General features: G+C 40.8%; 1 protein-coding gene across 1 annotated transcript in view; it reads left to right on the top strand.

Annotated features, from left to right (window-relative positions):
• TSNARE1 (t-SNARE domain containing 1) overlaps nt 1-749 on the top strand; it is a 693,119-nt gene extending 692,370 nt beyond the window's left edge. The window contains exon 13 of the mRNA XM_073329996.2: nt 356-749. The gene's annotated coding sequence lies outside the window, so the exon portion shown is untranslated. The remainder of the gene's footprint in view (nt 1-355) is intronic.
• Nucleotides 750-10,089: the final 9,340 nt, after the last annotated feature.

A 10,089-nucleotide genomic window follows, 5' to 3' on the forward strand; every position in this document is an offset into this window, starting at 1 on the left:
ATTATTTTTTTTAAAAGGCCAGCCTTGCTGCCTTCTGGTGCTGGGCTCCACTGGTAATACAAATAACAGCGCCAGAACACAGTTCCCTGCCTAAGCTTTCTCCCCAAGCTTGGCCAAACCCTCGTCATCTCCACCCCCACTTCTGCCTCCTCCACGAGAGAGTCTCTGCTCTCTCCTGTATGCCTAGACTGGCTCCAACCAGGCACACGCTGATGGGATTGCGTATCCACCTTACAACTGATTATATATTTATTTGGGAATGTCTCGACTAGCCATCCTTCTGTGGGCTGGCACTTTATATCTGCAACTCTCAGAGAAACCCATGAATACTTATCCGTTATCCTTATCTTTGCAGAGCACCTGATCTCACCATGAAGTGGAACAGACTCTGAAGATACTTCACATTCAGGCCATATATCAATTTCGGCTTTACTTGATATGTGATATTAAAACTGCTGTAACCAATAAAGACTGTAATTGTATGAAAGCAAAGCTAGGTTTTGTAACATATATTAGTGATCATGAATTTTTTTTTTCCTTTACCTCCTTCACTGAAGACACACACTGTATTTGATCTTGTGTTATGGATTTTACTTGTCCTGTGTATCTGGGGAATGTTATTTCATTGCTGCTGAAGCTTGGTGTTTAGAGTGCTTGAATATGTATAACTGAGAGTTCAGCTTTATAGTTTTTTTCTTTCAACATGTTCCTGATCGCTAATTTTGTTCTTTTAAAGCCATGGAAGTCAATGTGTTTTGTTGGTTTCTTTTTTTACAGGGTTTAAAAATAATCTCGTACAGGCAGAGGAAATTCACGTACAGTAAACTGCTACTTCAGAAATTGCTCTTCTGGGCAAAACACGAAGACATTTTAGGATTACGCATATTATTAGCATACAGATCAGTTGGCTGTTTAGTTGATGCAGGGGTTCTCTGTTTGGAAGAGAACTATGTTAAGGTACCATTTAGTTGGTGCCAGCTGTGTCCAGCTGTGTTGGTGCACCAACACCTTGGTGCGCTGTGCAGCTCACACCCATGTCATCTGCACTGGAGCATGGTGTAAACATAGCCTTAGACTCTCAGCTCTACATACACAAAACAACACCTCTCAAAGGCCCTGTTTGACACAGGGACAAAGGGACACAGCAATGGAAGATCAGAAAATAAGATCAGTTATTTCACTAGGAGGGTGGTGAAGCATTGGAATGCGTTACCTAAGGAGGTGATGGAATCTCCATCCTTAGAGGTTTTTAAGGCCCGGCTTGACAAAGCCTGGCTGGGATGATTTAGTTGGGGGCTGGTCCTGCTTTGAGCAGGGGCTTGGATTAGATGACCTCCTGAGGTCTCTTCCAACCCTCATCTTCTATGATTAAGCCCTGCCATACCTCGCTGGCAGGAAGTATATAACTAGAGCTGATTTAAAAACAAACAAACTGGAAAAGAAGCTCATATAATTGCAAATTGTATTGAACATGTAATTGAAATAAATGTTTAAATGTTTCATTTACTGAAAACCCAGTTTCCGTTAAGAAAATGTAGTTTTCAGTAAATGAAAAAGGTTGATAATTATTTTGATTAAAATTTCAGTAAAAGATGTGGACAGTTTTCTGAGAAATGGAAATAGCATCAATTTTTCATGAAAAATTGCATTTTTTTAAAAGAGGCCATTTTTTGGCAAGAAACAAACACAAACAAAAACCTTTTCATGTGAAAAATGTTGACCACCTCAATACATTACATATCTCTGAGCACTAAGGAAGTTAAAAAACCTGCAGCAAACCGGATCCGAAGTCGCTGCATTGACATCTGTAGAGCTATGCCAGTTCACACGAGCTGAGGATCAGGTTGTTAAGAATGGCTTGATCATGCACCATTGTCTCGGTGGAAGCTTTGGCATTGACTTGGCTTGTCAATTGAGAGGTGCTGAAATCAATGGTGCGTAGCACTGCTTAAGGGTAAAAAAGCCTAAATACTAATAGAATCAGAGAAATTCGGTTTGGCAAAAGACCTATGCCATCATTGAATAGTATATCTCCCAAACTAGCAACTAAATTATTAGTTATATACATAGGTAATATGTAGAAGTTACAATTAAAGCGTTGGATGAATGGAAATTTACATATTTTCAAGTGAATTTAGTCCTGGCAAAAGACACAAAATTTGGTGCCTACTCTTCTGTCTTTATATCTGGTCCTGGGGTTATCACCTCTGGTGATGGTTTGCAGCTCAGTATCCCTCTGCAATTCAGGCCCTGAGCTCAGACTACCAGCAAGTTTGCCCAGTCACATCAGGGGTGGTAGTGGCTTGTTGTGATCTGCATGACACCTGTCCTGGATTGAGACCATCAAACAGCTGTTAGATAGTAATCGTTTTTGGTTACTAGAGCCTGAGGGCCTTTTAGCCAGTGACCCAGAGATGAAAGACTGTGTTTGAAATCCCTTAGCCGTTTACTAATCCTCAATGGGAGCTACGTTAGTAATGTACCATCTATTGACAATGAGAAAACATATTTTAGAAATAATGATTCTGTGAAATTGCTATAAACAAATGTATTCACTTCGAATTTATGTTTTTCATTGATTTGCACACTATGAAGGCACATTCATCCTCCCATTTCCATGACAGATTAATCCAGCAATACCATTAAACTGCTGTTTACTCTGCCGATGCCCATATTCATTAATATAAATACTCTGAATACACACATTGGCACTGTCTCCTCTTACTTACCATATCACACAATGCAGACTTCTGAGCGCAAACCCCCAGGAGCTGGCAGTTCTGGTTGGGCAAAATGCCCAACCAGAAGCACGGGGAGCAGCTGGATGTGGATAATGAGAACTGTATGAGACGAGAGAGAATTCTAAACGCTCCTTTTATGGGTGTTACTGAGGAGTCTCTGAACCCTGGCAAATGTGGAAGAAAGGTAAAGAGAACATGACTCAAACAATTGAAGAAACACAGAACAAAAACTTAATGAGCTGAGGCCAGTTCTAGTCACTAATGAGTCAAACTTCCATTGACTGGGAGTCTTTGTCCAGTGTCTTAAGAACAAGTCGTCACATCACAAAAGCAGCACCCAATGCCATGTCTGGCAGTAGTTTCAGCACCATAAGCCAATGATTAACTGAGTGTAGAGGCCAAACGCCTCTCTGACCCCCAGGTCTGTGCTCATAAATATTTGTAGGGGAATATAACAGAGCCGCACCCATTTTTAGGGACATATAGAGGAATACATTCTCCAACCTTGTCAGTTCTAATTTTGTCTTGGCAAACCTTGCTTCTCTATATCTATTTTACCTTAGGTACTTCTACTGTACCCATTACGATGTATCATGACCACTAAAATTCACTGATAAAAATGTACCTAATAAATGAAATGGAAGACACCTAAAATCTACTATATTAGTGAGACAGCTATTTCTCCTGTGCACTGTGGGTTTGAGCCAAAGCCCACTGAAGTGGGAAATATCAAGTGCTGTATCTCATCATTCACCAATTTCGCTCATTTCCTACCAAGCAAGTTTCTGAGATAGAACAAAGAATTGGATTTCTTTCACATATTTCTCCTCTTTAGCACGCCAGACACAAAGCAAAAGTGAAGAGTGATAAGACAGTTCAACAGATCACTCACTAACTACTTATTAATCTGCAGTTCTATCGGTCTCAGGGGCCTCAAGCCATTGGAAATGGCTGCAATTCATCCATATTGTATGAGTGCATTAACCCACATAATTAGGTAGAGCCCTTTCCAAAGCAGCAGCCCAGAGCATATAAATGATCCCTCACATGACTTCTGAACTGTGCTTCTCATGTGTTCATTTATTACAGCTTTCAACACAGCAGAGTTGAGTTGAACCTAATTAGACCAAAAAGAAAAATGGTTCTAATTGGTCCGGGGCAACTTAGTGAAATGTAATAAGGAAGTTTAATTGGATGCTTCCCTGTATTGATGAGCCTATAATTTATGATTTGCGTTGGACAGCAGATGAGCTCCGCCTTACCTTGCCTGACATTGCCATGGACAGAAAATTAATAGATTTAATTCTACTTAAAAGTAAATTGGTTGATGCTCATACACAGTGATGATGGAAATTGACCAGCTTCACAATAGAATGCTGCAGGTTCTGGGCCTGGGATGCTGTTGATAATTGGCATGTGTCTTCAATTTGTTGGGTTTCAGTTAGCAAAACAGTAATAACAAATAAATGGTTAGAAAGTCATTAGGTTATTAGCTTTTTAAACCCCTATTCCACTGTACAAAGGGTTCAGTGAACGTCTCACTTATCATAGTCCAGGGATGGAAGCCACAGTATAAGCAAACACAGATCTGACCCCGATGTGAACAATTTAAGCTTTTCACTAGCCATAACTAGGGTTACGGGAGAGCACAGAGAAAGTTGTACACTTAGAAGATTTGCCCTGCTGCTTTCATTAGCAATTCTGAGGTTTATTTGTTGACACCTCCGCAAGAAAAGCAAGCGCCTCAAACCTCTGTCACTGGGTTCCAGTGTGGGGGTGGGGCGTAAATGTGTGAAAACAGGAAATGGATGTTCGTGACTATCCATCAGTGCTCGGATTCTGCAGAGGAGTGGAAGCCATGAAAGGTTAGATGTCACATCACTGGAAATACAGGAGGAAAAGAACAGTACGCTAGTTTGTTGGGGATTTGGTACATGGAGAAAATATGGCTTGTGTCTTAGGACTTCTTGCAAAGCCCAGCGGCATAAAACGTACAATGTAAAACATAAAAAGAATTGGCAAAGCCTAAAGCTTCTAGTGCTGTATTAAACATGACCTCTTAAAAGCCTTAAGGGACTCACACAACCTGAGAGCAGAGATTACATAAGCATAACTGCAAACATATAACACATGACTTATGAGGAGAGGCTGAGGGAACTGGGATTGTTTAGTCTGCAGAAGAGAAGAATGAGGGGGGATTTGTTAGCTGCTTTCAACTACCTGAGAGGTGGTTCCAGAGAGGATGGTTCTAGATTATTCTCAGTGGTAGAAGAGGACAGGACAAGGAGTAATGGTCTCAAGGTGCAGTGGGGGAGGTTTAGGTTGGATATTAGGAAAAACTTTTTCACTAGGAGGGTGATGAAACACTGGAATGCGTTATCTAGGGAGGTGGTAGACTCTCCTGCCTTAGAAGTTTTTAGGTCAGGCTTGGGCTGGGATGATTTAATTGGGGATTGGTCCTGCTTTGAGCAGGGGGTTGGACTAGATGACCTCCTGAGGTCCCTTCCAACCCTGATATTCTATGATTCTAACATGAGTTTGAGGTTAGCTGATAGGACCTTCCACACACCTAGGGTCCCAGAGCTCGGGGTCCAGTCTGAGCCCGAACACCTACACAGAGATTTTTTTAGCCCTGGAGCCTGAGACCTCGAGTCAGCTGACTTGGGCCAGCCACGGATGTGATGTGGAGCTTTTATCCCTGTGTAGACGTACCCTATGCCTTAAAAGATTTCCACCTCCAAATCTTTCTATGATCTGGTTCCGTGGCTGTAGCTGTGCTTCTGTCCGTAGTTGTGGGGCTGATCCTATGGCTGTAACCACGCTGTCTGTGCTCACTTGTGGGGCTGACTGTATGACTGTAACCAAGCTGTCTGTGCTCAGTTGTGGGGCTGATCCTATGGCTGTAACCACGCTGTCTGTGCGTAGTTGTGGGGCTGATCCTATGGCTGTAACCACGCTGTCTGTGCTCAGTTGTGGGGCTGATCCTATGGCTGTAACCACGCTGTCTGTGCTCACTTGTGGGGCTGACTGTATGGCTGTAACCACGCTGTCTATGCTCAGTTGTGGGGCTGACTGTATGGCTGTAACCATGCTGTCTGTGCTCAGTTGTGGGGGCTGATCCTATGGCTGTTACTATGCTGACTGTGCTCAATTATGGACAGGCTGCATCAGTGGTGTGCCTGGTTCATGGCCTTCCTTAGGAAAGAATTGCATAGTCCCCAGCACATGGCTGATAACACTGCAGCTGCTGGAGTTCTTTGCATTGCATTTTTTTAAGTGGACTCAGCATGTGTCTGCCATCACGAGGGAGCAGCATTTGCTCTCTCTCAGACATTAAATTTATTTCAGAATTGCTCAGATTACTTGTATGGTGATTCACAATGTGGGACCAAGGCATCTAGCTGAGTCGCTGTTTCCCTTGCAGCTGAGTCACTGCTTGATAGCTGCTGCTAGGCTACGGGCCAGTTCAAAATGCATGTTTCAGTTTAGTCAATTGGTAGAGCCCTGCAAATATCCACTTTATATCTGTGGATATCCACAGCCATGGATATGGATAACCATGGGCTAGGTTTGCAGGTCATGGATGGATGCAGATCAAAATTTTATATCTAGAACCCTGCAAATCTGTGGATATCCGTGGACCATATTTGCAGATTGCAGTTCAGACGTGGATGCAAATTTTGTATCCATGCAGGGCTCCATCAATAAGCTCATTAAAAATCTGAACTTGCATGATTCCTGATGTCAGATTTGTGTCCATTTATTATTTTGCGTAGAGACTGTCTGCTTTGGCCAATGTACATGGCAGAGGGGCATTGCTGGCACATGATGGCATATATCACATTGGGAGATGTGCAGGTGAACGAGCTATGCAAAAGAATAAATGGACACAAATCTGACATCAGGAATCATAACATTCAAAAACCGGTAGGAGAGCACTTCAACCTCTCTGGCCACTCAGTAAAAGACTTAAGGGTGGCAATTTTGCAACAGAAAAGCTTCAAAAACAGAGTCCAACGAGAAACTGCTGCGCTTGAATTAATATGCAAACTAGATACCATTAACTTGGATTTGAATAGAGACTGGGAATGGCTGGGTCATTGCACATATTCAATCTATTTCCTTAAGTTAAATATCCTCACACCTTCTTGTCAACTGTCTAAATGGGCCATCTTGATTATCACTATAAAAGTTTTTTTCTCCTGCTGATAATAGCTGATAATAGCTCATCTTAACTAATTAGCCTCTCACAGTTTGTATGGTAACTTCTAACTTATCTGTATGTGTGTATATATATATCTTACTATATGTTCCATTCTATGCATCCGATGAAGTGAGCTGTAGCTCACGAAAGCTTATGCTCTAATAGATTTGTTAGTCTCTAAGGTGCCACAAGTCCTCCTGTTCTTTTTGCGGATACAGACTAACACGGCTGCTACTCTGAAACCAAAAATTCCACTAATAGTTACTTTTTGTTTGCGGTTGTTTAACTAATTATCTATCCACTTAATGGTAGTTCTACTGAACCCACATTTCTCCATCTTACTTGTGAGAATGTCATGTGGGACTATGTCAAAAGCCTGGCTAAACTCCACATATATTATGTCCACTGCATTCCCCCATCCATCAAAGTAGTTACCTTGTCAAAGAAGAAAATCAAGCTGAATGGCATGATTTGTAGTAAAGCCATGCTGGCTGCTTCCTCCGCCAGATATTTTCAAACTGAATGTTTTATACTAGGGATGTCAAACGATTAAAAATAATCGCAATTAATCATGAGATTAAACAAAATAGTGGCAACTAATTGCAGTTTTAATTGCACTGTTAAACAATAATGGAATACCGATTTAAATGTATTATAAATAGTTTTGGATGTTTTTCTACGTTTTCAAATATATTGATTTCAATGACAACACAGACTACAAAGTGTACAGTGCTCATTACAAATTTTTTTTTGTATTACAAATATTTTCATGGTGAAAAAGATAAACAAAAGAAATAGTATTTTTCAATTCATCTCATACAAGTACTGTAGTGCAGTCTAGTTATCATGAAAATGCAACTTACAAATGTAGATTTTTTTTGTTACATAACTGCACTCAAAAACAAAACAATGTAGAACTTTAGTGCCTACACATTGAAGTATGAAGGGACATACGAATGTTTAACATATCTGGCATGTAAATATCTTGCAACGCGGGCTACAACAGTGCCATGAGAACACCCCTGTTCTCACTTTCTGCTGACACTGTACATAAGAAGTGGGCAGCATTATTTCCCGTAAATGTAAACAAACTTGTTTGTCTTGGTGATTGGCTGAACAAGAACTAGGACTGAGTGGACTTGTATGAGGTGAATCGAAAAATACTATTTCTTTTGCTTTTTTACAGTGCAAATATTTGTAATAAAAAATAGTAATATAAAGTCAGCTGTGTACACTTTGTATTCTGTGTTGTAATTGAAATCAATATATTTGAAATTGTAGAACAACATCCAAAACTACTTATAACACATTTAAATTGGTATTCTATGATTGTTTACCAGTGTGATTAAAACTGCAATTAATCATGACTTTTAAAAAAATCTAGGTAATATGTTTTGCGTTAATCGCATGCATTAACTATGATTAATTAACAGCCCTATTCTATACATTGCTCTAATAGCTTCCCAGATATCTCAGACACACTGATTGGTCTATAATTCCCCAGTTTGTCCTTTTCCCTCTTTTTAATGATGGGCACCACTTTAGCCCTTCTCCAGCCTTCCAGGACCTCTCCTGTCATCCATGAGTTTGCAAATATTATTGCCAGTGGCTCTGAGATTTCTTCAGCTAATTCCTTTGGCATTCTGGGGGTGAATAACATCAAGTCCTGCTGACTTGCTGTCATAAATATAAAGGGAAGGGTAAACACCTTTAAAATCCCTCCTGGCCAGAGGAAAATCCCTTTCACCTGTAAAGGGTTAAGAAGCTAGGATAACCTCGCTGGCACCTGACCAAAATGACCAATGAGGAGACGAGACACTTTCAAAGCTGGAGGGGGGAGAAACTAAGGCTCTCTCTGTCTGGGTGATGCTTTTGCCGGGGACAGAACAAGAATGGAGTCTTAGAACTTAGTAAGTAATCTAGCTAGATATTCGTTAGATTCTGTTTTGTTTAAATGGCTGAGAAAATAAGCTATGCTGAATGGAATGTAGATTCCTGTTTTTGTGTCTTTTTGTAACTTAAGGTTTTGCCTAGAGGGATTCTCTATGTTTTGAATCTGATTACCCTGTAAGGTATTTACCATCCTGATTTTACAGAGGTGATTCTTTTACTTTTTCTTCTATTAAAATTCTTCTTTTAAGAACCTGATTGCTTTGTCATTGTTCTTAATATCCAAGAGTTTGGGTCTGTGTTCACCTATGCAAATTGGTGAGGATTTTTATCAGGCCTTCCCCAGGAAAGGGGGTGTAGGGTTTGGGGAGGATTTGGGGGTGGAAAGATGTTTCCAAGCGGGCTCTTTCCCGGTTATATATCTGTTAGATGCTTGGTGGTGGCAGCAATAAAGTCCAAGGGAAAAAGGAAAATAGTTTGTACCTTGGGGAAGTGTTAACCTAAGCTGGTAAAAATAAGCTTAGGGGGTTTTCATGCAGGTCCCCACATCTGTACCCTAGAGTTCAGAGTGGGGAAGGAACCTTGACACTTACATTCATTCAAATTAATCAGAAGATCTCTGATGTGTTCTTTACTTATCCTGATTTGCATCCTTTCCCCTTTATTGTCCATGGTAACTTCTCTCGGCATCTGATCACGCACTCTTTTTTGTGTGAAGACAAAAGCAAAGTAGGCATTGAGCATGTCAAGGTTCCTTCCCCATTCTGAACTCTGAGGTACAGATGTGGGTACCTGCATGAAAACCTCCTAAGCTTACTTTTACCAGCTTAAGTTAAAACTTCCCCAAGATACAAACTATTTTACCCTTTGCCCTTGGATTTCCACTGCCACCACCAAACTTTATCTGGGTTTACTGGGTTTAGTTTGGACACATCTTTCCCCCAAAAATCCTCCCAACCCTTGCACCCCACTTCCTGGGAAAGGTTTGGGAAAAATCCTCACCAATTTGCATAGGTGACCACAGACCCAAACCCTTGGATCTTAGAACAATGAAAAAGCATTCGGTTTTCTTACAAGAATACTTTTAATAGAAGTAAAGGAACCACCTCTGTAAAATCAGGATGGTAGATACCTTACAGGGTAACTAGATTCAAAACATAGAGAATCCCTCTAGGCAAAACCTTAAGTTACAAAAAAGACACACAGACAGGAATAGTCATTCTATTCAGCACAGTTCTTTTCTCAGCCATTTAA

The sequence above is a fragment of the Lepidochelys kempii genome, chromosome 2 (genome assembly GCF_965140285.1).
Source record: "Lepidochelys kempii isolate rLepKem1 chromosome 2, rLepKem1.hap1, whole genome shotgun sequence".
NCBI lineage: Eukaryota > Metazoa > Chordata > Testudines > Cheloniidae > Lepidochelys > Lepidochelys kempii.